Here is a 14,064-nt window from a genome sequence, read left to right on the forward strand (position 1 = left end):
TGGTTACTCTGTTTAACAAAGTAATTTGCTTGATGCGCTTAGAAATATTATTGTTATATATGGTGTGTGACTTGCATGGTTTAATTTGGTACATTTCCGTTACTACTAAACTTAGACATACATGTTCACTGAGGACGAACGGTCATTATCGACTTTGAAATTATCAAATATGTGGAAGCTATGTTTCAACTCCTGAGGTGTATCCATCTTCCTAGGTAGTCAAATGTACAATGTATAAAAATTTGAAGGGCGAAATTAAAGGACAGTGGCATAAATCATAAACCTCGGTAACATCGGAAGTGAAGATTCTGATGGAGAAACGAAAGAGAGGGGACGAAATTAAAGGACAGTGGCATATTAAACCACAAACCACAATAAGATCAGAAGGAGAAGATGGAAGATAGAAGTGGCAACACGAATGAGTCGCTTGGTGCATACGAGGATTTTGTTCTCCCGTTGCAACGCACGGGCTCTTTTGCTAGTCTATCCCTAATCCCTATCCCTAATAATAATAATAATAATCATAATCATAATTATATTATATATATATATATATATCATAATAAAGCACGGATTGACTTTGTCGGGTTCACCGTCACAATACGCTTCTTTTCTTGAATTTACGCTTTCAGTTTGTATTTAAAACATATACGTGAGGTGGTACTAAATTTCGTCCGTAATTAATAATAAAGCAGGGATTGGGCCTGGGGGTTCACCGTTGCGTTCTTTTTGCAAATAGACCCTTCTATTTTCTAGAAATTGCACCCGCAGTCCCCTCATAAGTCAGACCCGAACCGGTACAGAGGAGAGTAAAGAAGAAAAGAAAGCCCGGCGCCCCGCACGACCCTGCCTCCTCGATCCCTTCTCCACCTCCATCCTGCCGCCACCTCCTGCCCCGCGCCGCCCGCCCCACACCACCTCGACCGGGACCGCGCCCCTCCCAAAGGACGGCGATGATGGAGGGCGCCGCCCAGCACCTGGCCGTCAGATTCGCCGGCTCCCCGCTCCTCGGGGCCAGCCCCTCCCCCGTGCCGGGTCGAGCATCGGCTTGGTGGCCCACACACGAGCACGGGTTCGCTCGATCCATCCGGGTAGGGCGCCGCCGGCGGTCTTCTTCTCCGGCCATCCGTCTTCGGCGGCCGTTCTTCCTTCTCCCGTGCCTCTGATTTGGATCGAGGTCGCGGTGGTAGTGGTTCGACGGTGGCTGGGGAGGAGGCGGTGGCAGCGGTGGGAGCAGCAGCGGCGGGTGGTGGGAGCAACGGTGGCGGGTGGTGGGGTCCGGCAGCGGGTGGAGGGGCCGTGGCGCGGTGATGGGGAGCAGCAGGTCTGTGTCCATGGCCAGACCACCGCGGACAGGGGTTTCTTCCCGGATTGTTGATGAATATACTTGGTGATTCATGATTCTTGCATCCCTTGATGTGACGCGAGATTCGTTGGGATTTTGGGCGAGGGAGATGGGGTGCGATTTGGGGCGATCACGCCTCGGATTCTTGGGGTCGCCGGGGATGCGGTGATTGAAGGAGAAGACGGTGGAGGGAGAGAGGGAGGAAGGGAGGAGGAGGGGGAGCCTGCAGCTGCAAGGCTGCGATGGGAGACTTTGGTAATGCCCACTGGACGTTGGTGTCCTTCTCAACACAAATCCATGGAGTGCCCAACCCGGATTTCAAAGGGACTTGGCTGGTTCGATACTGCCAATTCCTTGGGTGCTGATTTTGAGTTGGTAAGAACCCTTGATTGATGCAGATCTTAATTTTGTTTTATGTGGCTGCAGGTTTATAATCTGGGTACAGCAAATTGTTTTTGGTTGGCGATGACTGCACTCAAGATGGACATCCCTATGCTCCTTATATCTTGCTTGTTACCATTATTGTTGATTATTTCTCTTTTTGTTCTTTTCTGTTATCTAATAGGGAGTAATAGATATTCTCTTACTACATGTACATCTAAAGGACAAAGGAGCATGCCATCCCTGATTAAACATGGGTTTTGTTTGAGATATAACGTTTTTAGCTGAATGTTGTTTCCTAAAATTAATCATTATTTCAGTTTGAGAGATTAAACCCAAATTAGTTTATGCATTGAATTGGAAATATCACAACTGCATATTAATTGTCTGCTTAAATTCCACAGTAGAGACTTTGCCACCGATGACACGCTATATGCGAACGCCACATCCTTTCTTCTGCACGCAGCGCACGACATTCCGGTAAGCCTTGTACCTTTGAGATGCTTGACGAGGTGTGCAGCTGTAGTTTAGTAACTTTGTGTGTTCAATTTGAGCGTTGCAGGTTCGTTTCTGTGTGCTTCCAGTATTGTAAATGAGGTACCATGGGGGGTGGTGACCCAGAACTTGCTGGCGCGGCGAAAGAGCCGGTTCCTGTGACAGGATGCTAGAGGCTCTTGGGTCACAGCCCACATGTCTGCTGGAGGTAAGTTTTATAGCCTCATTCTGTTAGTAGATGCTCTTGGTGTACAGATACCATTCAGACGGTGTCTTTGGTGAAACTTGTAGCTATGCTACTTGGCCCTACTATAGTACTACTCCTGTACCGTTCATGCATTAGGTTTTGTGAAGTTTCAGCTCAACCCTATGCCATGTTCTTTGTTAGTATTTCCTTACATATTATCTGCATCATTCTCTAAGAAAAACATATTATGTGTGGGCTCTCCTTTCGGTGTCTAAAAAATTCATTATACTGTCCTTTTCGGCCAAATCTTAAGGATCTCCGGCAAATCATTATGTTGTCCTTTTCCCAAGGATTGGTGGCAAAATCTGTGAGAGATGTTCTCTCATCGGTCGATGGAGCTCAGGGGGGCTTCTAGATTGAGATCGAGTGAGAGGGGGTTGACGAGGAGAGAGCAGTCAGGCGGAGGCGGCGGCGGTGACTTGGAGCACAGTCCAGCGATGACGGACGTTCGGGAGCAGGAGCGCGACGGCGGCTGTTCGGGAGCAGGAGTGAGATAGCGGCTGGGCATCGCGGGGTTCAGTGGTTGGAGAGGATAATGGGGACGGCAGCTGCACTCGGCACCATGGGACACCCAACGTGGTTGGAGAGGATAAGGTTGATGGTTGATTTCTTTGTTCGCCTTTGTTGTGGTCAATGGTGTCGCATCCTTCTCGATCCCTTGCCATGAGGCAATAAATCGCAAAAGACCAGACACCACCCTGTGGTCCACCTTCCATGTACATGTATTCTTCTTTGGACCCTGAACCGAAGGCTTCTTCCGATCCTTATCAAGGTACGGCTGATAGGTGGTTTCACCGCAGAGCTCCCTCGCCGTCAGTACAACGACGTCTGATCGATCGTGCCGCAGCTCATCACGTTGCATCACCCTCCTACCACTGCTCCTCTCTCATCTTGGTCAGATGTTCTGGTTGATGTGCAAGGAGATGAGAGGGCAAGCTAGGGGAATGGAATTAGAGAGACGATTGTAGAGCGGCATCGTTATTGTCCCTGTTGCTTTATTCTTTACTTACTCAAGTGGTTACTTTACCTTCATCAGTCCATCTTCACACTTTTCATTGTCTCAGCTTAGCTTGCAGTTCCAGCTTAGATTTGTCAGTTTTATGGGTTAGCCAGATTGTTCAAATATTTGGCGTCCAATTTATTTATAAGCTAACTGTGCAAATGTTTGGTTGATTCACAATTTTCTCATCCTTTCACCGCTTGTGTTTATCAGGTTTGGAGATATGAACCAATCACCCAGATGCCTTTACTAGGCTGATGCATATGGAGCTTGCAATCAGATCCAAAATATGGAGCTGTCTAACAAAAGCAGGTACTACCACATCTTAGGCTTCAAAAATTTAAGATACATATGGACGTGGGAGTCCACTAATATGTATGTCTTTCAAATACACTTTGGATGGTCCAGGAACAAGATTTTTGTCTGAAGAGTGTGTTTTGTGTCCATATACATTAATTAGTACTATGTTATTAGAGGATATCTTATTGCGGATTTATTTGGTTAATACTGGGGGGTAGCTACTCTCGCCCCCTTTCTCTCTGAATGCACTGAAAGAAGTGCCATATAATTGTAATTACTGATTTTACCTTTCACAGTCATGAGTTATGAGTCATGAAAGTAGAAAATTATTTACAAGGTCAGGGCAGTGCCACAATATGAACCAATGTATCTGGACTTGCTACAAGGTTTAGACGACTTGAAGTGAGGGTGAATAATGCACATTTTAAACATATGGTGATCCGAACTATCAGTATGTTCCCTGCTGCTACTGAATAGATGTTTTTATAGCTTATAACAATTTGAATTATCGATCAACATGTAGTTGCCTGCCCAGTCGTTGTTTGTATAATTACATATCCTAATTGTAAAACTTCCTGCCATACTACAGACTTTATGGTTTGAAGATGACATGTATGCAATGTGTGGTCTGCACTGATGAGACGTTGGAGGGGAAAGTACTGCACTTGGTTCAGTGCATATACAAGATGGTAGAAAAAAGGGTGTGATAATGTAGTTATAGCTTTGCACGACGAATAGGATGAGGTTTGGCCTATAACTTTGTTCGGTAGGGTTGAGAAATTCTGAATGATTTTCTTGACTGGACAATATGTATCCGTACAATAATTGCTCCTTTGTTTGTATATATATTTGTTTGATTTGCTTCCCTTCCTTTATGCTCTGTATAGAACAACGTGGCACAAAGTACTGCAAGCCTCCCTGTATGGTAAAAAAACTCGGTAATTGTCCTTTTAGTTTATTTTTCAATCAGTTCATACGATGATCTTAGATTAATAGTATGTAGAATTTTGATGTCAAACCTCACATATCTCATCAACTGGTATGATGCATATTGTGATGTGTAGTATATACTAGATTCAAAGCGAGCGTACTATCCATGACAAGCATATGTTGAATTCACGGTTGTTTCCCAGTGTAGTTCTGAATCTCATGCTAATGATCTGTGATTTTGAGTTGCACTTTTATTGCTTAAATAGTTGATTGCGCATCCAGGGCCTCATTATTGATGGCAAGTCAATTGCAGAGGACATAAAGTTACAGATTGCTGAAGAATTTCGTCGAATGAAAAAGGCAGTTGCACATGTTCCTGGATTAGCTATTGTATTGGTAGGCGATAGAAGGGACTCTCAATCCCATGTGGGATTTAAAGCGAAGGGTTGTGAGGAAGTTGGGATAAAATCTTTGTTGTCAGAGTTGCCTTAGAACTGCACAAAAGACGAGGTGGTGGATTCAGCAGCAAGATTAAGTGGATATCTATCTGTTCATGGCATCCTTGTGCCGCTACCACTACCACAAGTAATGTATTGTACTACCTCATGCACTAAAGCATCTTCCATGCAAAAAAAAAACTTAGTTCTTTTTAATTCTTTAGTATTTTTCTAAATTTACTTTTCTCAGGGGGCCGATGAGCCCGGGCTCAGAAATGGATATTTGGATGTAATGGACTTTGTTTTAGTTTTTCTTTTCCAGCCAAAAACTGGTGCCAAAAGTGGGAGACGGCTCATCATAGGAGAGGGGACAATTGTTGCTTGTGCCCAACGTATAGCATGTTAAGTTTAGATAGTTTTTGTGACATATATCAGGTGCTCTGATGACACTAAATTTTTATCTCCCGTTGCAACGCACGGGCATATGTGCTATCTATCCCTAATAATAAAGCACGGATTGACTTTGTCGGGTTCATCGTTACAACACGCTTTTTCTCGTGAATTTACGCTTTCAATTCGTATTTAAAACATATACGTGAGGTGGAACTACATTTCGTCCGTCCAGTTCCTTTTTCACAGTTTCAGTTTTCTTAGGTACAGCCTAGCGAACGAACCAGCCCATGAGCTGGCACAGCGAATCAAGCCCGGCTATATCGATACCTCCCGTCCAATACATGCAACTAGCTAGGTCACGCTCCTTTGCAAAGTAATAATAGTCCCACCTCGCTCCTTTGTAACCAATCCCATCAACTTTTATACGTGAGAGGCCTTGCCGCATCAGAAGTCAATGAGCAGAGGACAGAAACAGAAATTAATCCCACAATTGGGAAGAGGTAGCAAAGGGGAATAAGGAGGTTACAAATCCGTCGACCAAGATGGAAAACCACGGTAGACTCGACCACGAGCGAGCGCTGGCGTTCCTTTCGCAGACAGCAACAGCTTGGCGAGGACGCAGGCGGAGGGGTTGATGGCGACGACTGGCGAGGTGGTGAAGATGCTGCAGTAGTGGAGGACCTGTGGGGAGGGAGAAGGCGGAGGACGGAGCGGGGGAACGGCAGCGGTGGCGCGGGACTTGGCTCGGAGACGAGGTCGCTGGAGGGTGGCGAGGACCTTGGGCGTCGCGGGAAGCAGAGGAGGCCGAGGGGAGCGCAGGGGCGGCGCTCGCCAGGGCTACGACGGCGAGGCGCTGAGGAGGCTGGGGCGCGAGGGGAACGGGACGAGGGCGCGGCGCTGCTCTCTCTCTCTCACGGCGCATCGAGGTAGGAGGGGATCGAGCAGGGCTCTCCCTGGCTTGATGCGTGCGTGTGTGAGAGTGGCGGCGGTGTGGGGGTCCAGATGAGGGGTCGGGCCTAAGGGTTTAGGAGGGTTAGGTGGGCCTGGGAGGCCAGCCCAGTAGAGAGGGAGGCTGCTGGGCTCCACTCCCTCTCTCATATTTTCCCAAAACAGAAAAAAGGAAGGAAGAAAAGAGAGAAAGGAAAAAGGTTAGAGAAGGAACTTTGCCATGCGGATAATTTTCCTGGACTCGAAAAAATGAGCGTGATTGAAGAAAATAGGAGTGGGCATGGATGCAAGGTTTAGATTCAAACTCATTTGAATTTAATTCAAATGGATGAATAGGGAGTGGTGGTTTGGAAGGTCCAAAATGTTGAGAATTTTGGTGAAGCTCGGGAAAGTGATGAAAGATTTTAGGGCAAAGTTTGGAGACCAAACTTGAAGCAGAAAAGGCACATAATTATTTTGCAAGTGTGTTTATGGGTGATTCCGATATAGTGGAATATTTATTAGCTCCCTAATAATATTGGAAGGATAAGGTATATGTTATAAAGAGAAGGAAGAGAGAATCGAGAGTGTGGGGAGAAAAGGCATGGGGGGAGAGACGAGGATGAGGGCGACTAAGAAGAAAGATAATACCGGAGGTCAGACACGATGCGTGTGGGGGTCACACGACACTCGTCGCCCGCGCGAGAGGGCTCGTGGAATCGTTGTCTACAGCCAGATGCAAATGCAATGGGCACCCGAGCGAGCTGGACACGGTAGAGCACTCACCGAATAGGATTTTTTTTACATCAATCACCGATCAAATAAAATTATTCTCCAATCGATAGAGACACGCTTCTTTACCCATCAAATCGCTTCATTGTACAGGAGCAACAAGGAGAAGGAACAACAGGGAGGAGAGAGAGATGAGGAAGGAGAGAGGCGGGAGAAGAAGAGGACCATCGAGAGGGAGGAAGGGAAGGGAGAAGGCATAGAGAAGGGCGGCGACACGAGGTTATAGCGGACAGTTGGCCTCGCCGGCTGGAGCCGAGAGGAAGCCGGCGGAGATGGCATCCCGGGGAAGAGCTCGGCCTCTCCTTGCTTGGGCGCATTACATGCGCGCGTGCGCTAGGAGCGGCGACTGCTGGCTGCAGCGGGCACAAGCTCTCTTTTTTTAGAAGGAACGTTTTTTATTTCATTTTTTTAGGGAAAAGCGACCTTTTATTTCACTGTCACGGGCTGCCTATAATTCAGCCACATCCCTTTTTTTAGAAGATGATTCAGCCCTCAGTACCATAAAAAATTCTTTATTAATTAAAAGTATCATCTACTCAAAAAAATACTACCACCTCACAAATTTACATATGATCCCATCAATTTATATATGTCCCCAAATAGACAATCAACAAGCCTCTTCAAAAATAAAAACACTAAGGGTGAGGTGTAGCAATAATCTGGCATATGTGCCGATATGGATACTCTCTCGACTTCACAGTTAAGCGAGGATGAGCTTAGAGGTCATGGCAGAAGAGCCAGTGCTTGAATGAACTAGACATATGCAAGTCGGTGATTGAAATGCTAAAATCTTGAACCATGTGCGATATTTTTTTCCCATTGCAACGCATGGGCACTTTTGCTATTATATATATATATATATATATATATATATATATATATATATATATAAAATAATAATAAAGCACGGATCGACTTTGTCGGGTTCACCGTCACAATACGCTTTTTCCCGTGATTTTACGCTTTCAGTTTGAATTTTAAAACATATTCGAGGTGGTACTAAATTTTGTCTCTGTTGGGTTCGCCGTCGTTTTCTTACATCTGGTTCACGTGGCTGTGTGTGCGTACGAGCTTCGTGGATGGGCTTGGGCCTTACTAGCGAGAAAAAATACACACGAGCGAGCAGAATTGTAAAAGAAAAACATGCACACACGAACACGAGGGCTCGCCTTCTATCCGTACGAGTACGACGCCGCCGCTGCCGCGGCCGCACGCGACCTCTCCGGCCATCCGCTGATCTCCACCTCCATCGCACCGCCCCACCTCCTGCCACGCCCCGCCCCGCCTCACCGCGCGCTGCCGGCCCCCTGCCCCCCATCGTCGCACGTCGCCGGCCCTCCGCCCCTCTTTGCCGCGCGTCGCCGGACCGTCTACCGTCGCCGCGCGCTGCCACCGCCTACCCCATCAGCGCGTCTACTCCTACCCCAAGTGCCCTCACACCCGCGGCCTACCACCGCCGGCGACCCGCGGCGGCCTTCCACCGCCGGCGCCGCTCGACGCAGCGGCGACGGATCCCCCCGCCTCTGCCACCATGGCGCCATCGGGACTCCTCCTCGCTGCTTCCACCTCCACATTGATTTCCCCAACCCCGCAGGCTTCGCCTCCAGCCACTTCTTCCCGGCGCACTCTGCCCGCCGTCGGACCCATCCGCTGATCTCCACTACCCCAACACCCAATGACGATGCAATCCATGTTGGCAGAGGAGGAGGTCGTTCAATCGCCTCAACTCATGCCAAGAGCAAACTGCAATTCACCTTGGAATATGCAGTGCAAGAGAAGACACATCGAATACAGTTTGAATCAGTTCAGACAGCCAGCCGCCATTGTTGGTGAAGCTTCAGATTGAGCTGCAGTGAAGCTGCCAAGTGAAAGAACTGCAGCAGACTAGCGGCGAAGCTATTCATTTTCTCGGCACCGTGAAGTTTCATTGCCGGTCACCCCTATAGGGGCATAAGTATGTGATCCAGTGTCCAATCTTTATAGATAAGTCACTAGATGATTATACTAGGAATCACTTAGGATATTAGTATATTTTTAGTTATGCTATCATATGGGCTATCCACAGCTTATTGTCAGATCTAATTAAACCAGAAGAAAATCTACTTAATATATGTTTGGCTATGCGATTTCAAATTACTTTGTTTCCGGTAAAAATACCACATTACTAACATATTTTGTGATGTTTCCCATAGTTCTTTGCCTTCATGAAACAACATATGGGTGAGGCAATATATTTTCCTGTCTATATATCGGCGTCTCTGTTTTTAAAAATTGGCATTGAGGATCCCTTTTACATGTTTTTTCTACACCCTGCTGGGAGCTGAATTGCCTTTCCTATATATGAACAGATGGCAAGACATTCAAAGCATGGTTCCTCGCATCTGAGCGACAGTTTTTATGCCCTATGCCCTTGTCCGTCTCACATATCTACCTTGTATCTACAGGAAAATATATATTTTCTTTCTACTGCTAAGGCAATCTATCTACACGTAATCTATGGATTCTTTGTAGTTCAAATGGACTAATCTATATATTATTTATGCAGTACTGTTTATTAAGTTAAAGGTACCCTTTCTAGAGAGTGAAAACTGGTGTAGGGCAGGTTATATGGGTAGCAATGGCTTATATCCCTAATTATATTCGATTTTCTGGTTGTACGCAATTCGCTTTCCTCATAGGCAGAAGTAATGGCTGAGCTAAGTTAACGGCTACATGTTCCAGAACAAATTGGATCTGCAGTGTGTAGATCGATTGATGATATTTATTCTACTTTTAGAGAAAGGACTAAGCCCAACTTTTAATACAAAGCTTTGAAAGATTCTGATATTGCTGGGCCAGAAGCGAACAAGTGCCATGCATGGTGAACTGTCGCTAACTTCAGAAGATGGTAAGGTTGCATATGGCTGGAGCAACCTTCTCTTCAAATTTTCGGAATTATTTACCCTTTTTCTCTGTAGGTTCTATATTCAAATTCTCTTAATTATTCTTCACCCATTTTTTTCCTCTGCAGTTTCCATCCTTTTGAAAGCTCCTTTTGTTCTGTATGAGCCTAACCTGAAAATATATACGGTTATATATTGTCAGTATTTTCCTTTTTCCATACCTCATGGTTATTCGCTTCTGTTAGCTAGATGCATGTGCTTCAGTTATAGGAATTGCATGCCTTCTACGATTATGTCGTTGTTATTGGCTTGCGAAACATGCATAAGACTGTACCTATGGATAAAAATTACCCTACAAACTCCAACATTGAAAATACAGACTGGCTGGCATGAAAGTTTGAGAAATGCAGCAAGTGAATGACCTTGATTTGCATATTCGAGTGCAGGATTTAGTAGAGCTGGAGGTGTACCAGCTGTTTGAGGGATATCAGGTGTCATCTACTGCATGTGAGGCTGTTTATTTCCTTCATGTCATTCAATTTTGTCACCGGGGCCTCTTACGCCTACTCACTAGGTAAATAACTCTGTATCCTCAAACTCTCTCCACTGATAGAAAAAAGCCCTTTAGTCCCGGTTCGCAAAGGCCTTTAGTCCCGGCTGTGCAACCGGGACTAAATATGCGCGACTAAAAACCCCCCCCTTTAGTCGCGCCTCTTACAAACCGCGACCGTGGCTAACCGGGACTAAAGGCCCGTCCACGTGGGCGCCAGGGGTCCGTCGGGGCGGAGGACCTTTAGTCCCGGTTCTCGTGGCTAACCGGGAGGTTTAGGGTTTTAGCCCCCCTAAACCTGGTTTCTTTTTAATTTGTAGTGTTTTATTTTTTTTTATTTTATTTTGTGTTTTATTTTAATTTTGATGAAGTTTCAGTACACATATTCTACGCTACTATATACATGCATATGAAATTTCAAACAAGAAGAATTCAAGAGGAATATATAATATATATTCAATCTCGGGTGACCATATACAACTTCGAACAAGTTTCCATACACAATTAGGATGGATGACCATATACAACTTCGAACAAGTTTCAATCTCGGGTATGCATATAAATTTCTTCGTCCTCGGTATAGTGTTCTCCTTTAGGATTGATGACTTCCCTCATGAAAAATCCTGCTAATTCTTCTTGAATTGGTCGGAAGCGAGCTTCTGGACTAAGCCTCCTCCGCAAGTTATCTGTCGCGTTCCGCACGCTATCCGATGCCTTCCGCTCAGAGGTGTGTCTCCGGATGTTCTCACAAACATAGTATCCACATAGATTGGTCCCCGGTGGCTGCTTATCCACATTAACTAACCTTCTAAAATCTAGCTCATGTTTGAATTCACCGACAATTTCTTCTGAGAACCGACTCCAAACCCTACAGGGCAAAGAAAATTAAATGAACAAGGGAGTTATTAGTTACTTGATATTAGGAAATGAATGAAAGAGACCGATTGATATAGAGCTCAAATGATTGAAAATAATTACTTTTGCAGCATTTTTCTCATGTCGGCCCAACGCTTTGGATCCGAATCCATAGAGTCCATGATTAGAACTCTGGAGGTGTGAAGTTCAATATTTAGCAGAATCCAGTGGAACCTGCGGACACGTTACATGCACAGTCATGCATAACTCATCGATTAGACATACCATGCATGGAGTAAACAAAAGAGAATGGGCACAAGAGAGAAACACTCACCCAAAATGGTAAGGAAATAGAATATGACTTTTGAGTTGATGCTTTCTAAGAAACTTGTACAAGTCTTTCTCCACGTCTTCGGGGTGATTTTGTAACACATGTCCATTAACGATATGTGGGTTAATGAGCCCAACATCATGGATGTTTCTTATTTTGCATTCCCAAATCTTCAATCTGCATAATAGCGTACGCAACAATATAGTTAGGACAATATATATATATATATAGTGCAGGCAATGAAGAACGAGATGAGGTAGAAATAAATCACTCACAGAACGTAGCAACTCAGCATAGATTTGTCGAGGTCGCGCAGATTGAATAGCTGGAACAATTCACTCATATGAACTTGTACAGAGTACCGTTTGGTGTGATGCTCCTCTGTAACATCCGCATAAACATATTCTTTGTCGGCCCATGTTATGAATTGCTTGTACCAACGTAGCAGATTTCGCATTTGTGGTGGTAGACTCTTTTCCTGCGCAGGCTCGACGAGAGGCCCATTCCGCACATGTTGTAATGCTATCTCACATACTGGCGCATCCTCAAGGCCTAAGAAGGCACGAAGAGTCAAACCCATCTCGGACGCTTGTTTCATGGCACTCGCTACAGTCAATCCAAGTGCTGCCGCAGCTGCTATGATCTCGGGGTCCTCTTCCGGACTGGCTTTCACTATGAGCGGGGGGATCGATTGTTTTTTCTGCATCCCGAGCTGGTCAACTTGTTTCCCGCTTTTTTTACTTTCTTCTTTCTCCTCCTTCAATATTTTTGCTTGCCTACGAAGTTCATGTCCATAGTCGTCAGGCATATTCAGCTCGGCTTGGGACGGTGTCGTCAAAAAATCCTTAGCCCACTTCTTTTGCTTCTCAGTGAATACTTGCTTGGGCTCAGGCTATTTTATCGCCTTCATATCCGCCTTCCATTTCTCATAATCAGCAGACGCGGCCAATTTGGTTTCAGCTTCACTAAGTTCCCAAGGCCTTGGGAGGAGAGGCTTCAGTGATGGCTCCGGTACCCTTGTGGTCTTAGGTACATAAGGGTCCGGGTTAATAGTCCAGGAGCGGGTTTCCTTGCTGTCCGCCTGCTTCTGCTTCTTCGCCGGAGGTGGATTGGGGGGCGTCGTACCCGCCGGAGGAGGATTGGGGGGCGTCGTACCCGCCGGAGGTTGTGGATCGGGGGACGGCGTCGAATGGCGTGAAGGAGGTGTAGGTGAACCACCACGACCACCACCACCGCCACCACCGCCACCACCACCACCACCACCACCATCGGAGAGGGGTGGACTTGCTAGCCTTGGCGCCTCGCCTGGAAACACTATGTACTTCTTTTTCCATAGAATGATCTGGCGCTTGACATCTCCAAGTCTTCTCTCCCCTTCGGGTGTAGGTTTGTCAATCTCCAGGTCTTCAAACTCTTGGACTATGTCTTCCACCGTGACACGAGCATAGCCATATGCAATGGGGTTGTTGTGGTGGAGTGCTCCAGGTGTACAGGGTAAAGCACTGCCGCTAGCTACCTTCGTGGAAACGTTCCCCACGGGATAATGCAGATCACATTCTTTCATCTCCTTTACATCATCCACGGGGTAGTGAGGCTCCGGTGCACGAATCTCGATTATCGGTGCACTAGCACCAGGCGGGGCATCCGTGGAAGCCACGCTGCTTCTCCGCTGCTGGCTTCCGCGATCCGCTTCATGATCTTCATGCGGCCCTGCAGCCGATTTTTCTTTTAGTTTGAATTTAAAACATATACGCGAGGTGGTACTAATTCGGGGAACCACGTACCACGTCGTGTGCATCGAACGATGCCCGCCCGTGCGCTTCGGCCCAGTAATTCAGGCCCACATATCCCGTTTGAGCGCAGCCAGCAGCAAAGAATCGCGAGGCGACGGCGACGGCGACGACGACGGTGCAGGCGCAGCCAGGACTCGACGCACGCGAGTGGGACGAGGCGGCGTACCGGCAGGGCATCCTGCGGGAGCGCGACCTCTCCTGCCGCACCCTCTTCCGCGCCGTCTTCTACGACCACCGCGACGAACCCGACCCGCACGTCCTCCTCGCCGCTGCCTCCAGCGACGGTCCTTCTCGCTGTCTTCCTGCATCTCCTCCTCCGCCTCCGCCCACGGCGCCCCCCAGTTTTCGCCTCACCCCTCCCCTTCTCCCCCACTCCCTACTCTATTCTGTGCAGAGGCCCTCTCTC

The 14,064-nt window shown here is 46.9% G+C and overlaps 2 long non-coding RNA genes across 8 annotated transcripts; both read left to right on the forward strand.

Annotated features, from left to right (window-relative positions):
- The first annotated feature begins 647 nt into the window (after window positions 1-647).
- LOC141042312 (uncharacterized) lies at window positions 648-5,659 on the forward strand. Of its 7 annotated transcripts, none has more exons than XR_012204519.1 (6): window positions 654-1,720; window positions 2,131-2,206; window positions 2,289-2,429; window positions 3,682-3,780; window positions 4,358-5,283; window positions 5,444-5,659. It is a non-coding gene; the product is annotated as an uncharacterized lncRNA (long non-coding RNA). The 7 variants fall into 7 exon arrangements; XR_012204522.1 differs by adding an exon at window positions 4,155-4,219 and having other exon boundaries at window positions 659-1,720; window positions 4,358-5,659; XR_012204524.1 differs by having other exon boundaries at window positions 648-1,600; window positions 1,772-2,206; window positions 4,358-5,659.
- Window positions 5,660-8,188: 2,529 nt separating this feature from the next.
- LOC141042314 (uncharacterized) lies at window positions 8,189-12,006 on the forward strand. Its single transcript, XR_012204526.1, has 2 exons — window positions 8,189-9,201; window positions 9,596-12,006. It is a non-coding gene; the product is annotated as an uncharacterized lncRNA (long non-coding RNA).
- The last annotated feature ends 2,058 nt before the right edge of the window (window positions 12,007-14,064 follow it).

The sequence above is a fragment of the Aegilops tauschii genome, chromosome 3, assembly GCF_002575655.3.
Source record: "Aegilops tauschii subsp. strangulata cultivar AL8/78 chromosome 3, Aet v6.0, whole genome shotgun sequence".
Classification (NCBI taxonomy): Eukaryota; Viridiplantae; Streptophyta; class Magnoliopsida; order Poales; family Poaceae; genus Aegilops; species Aegilops tauschii.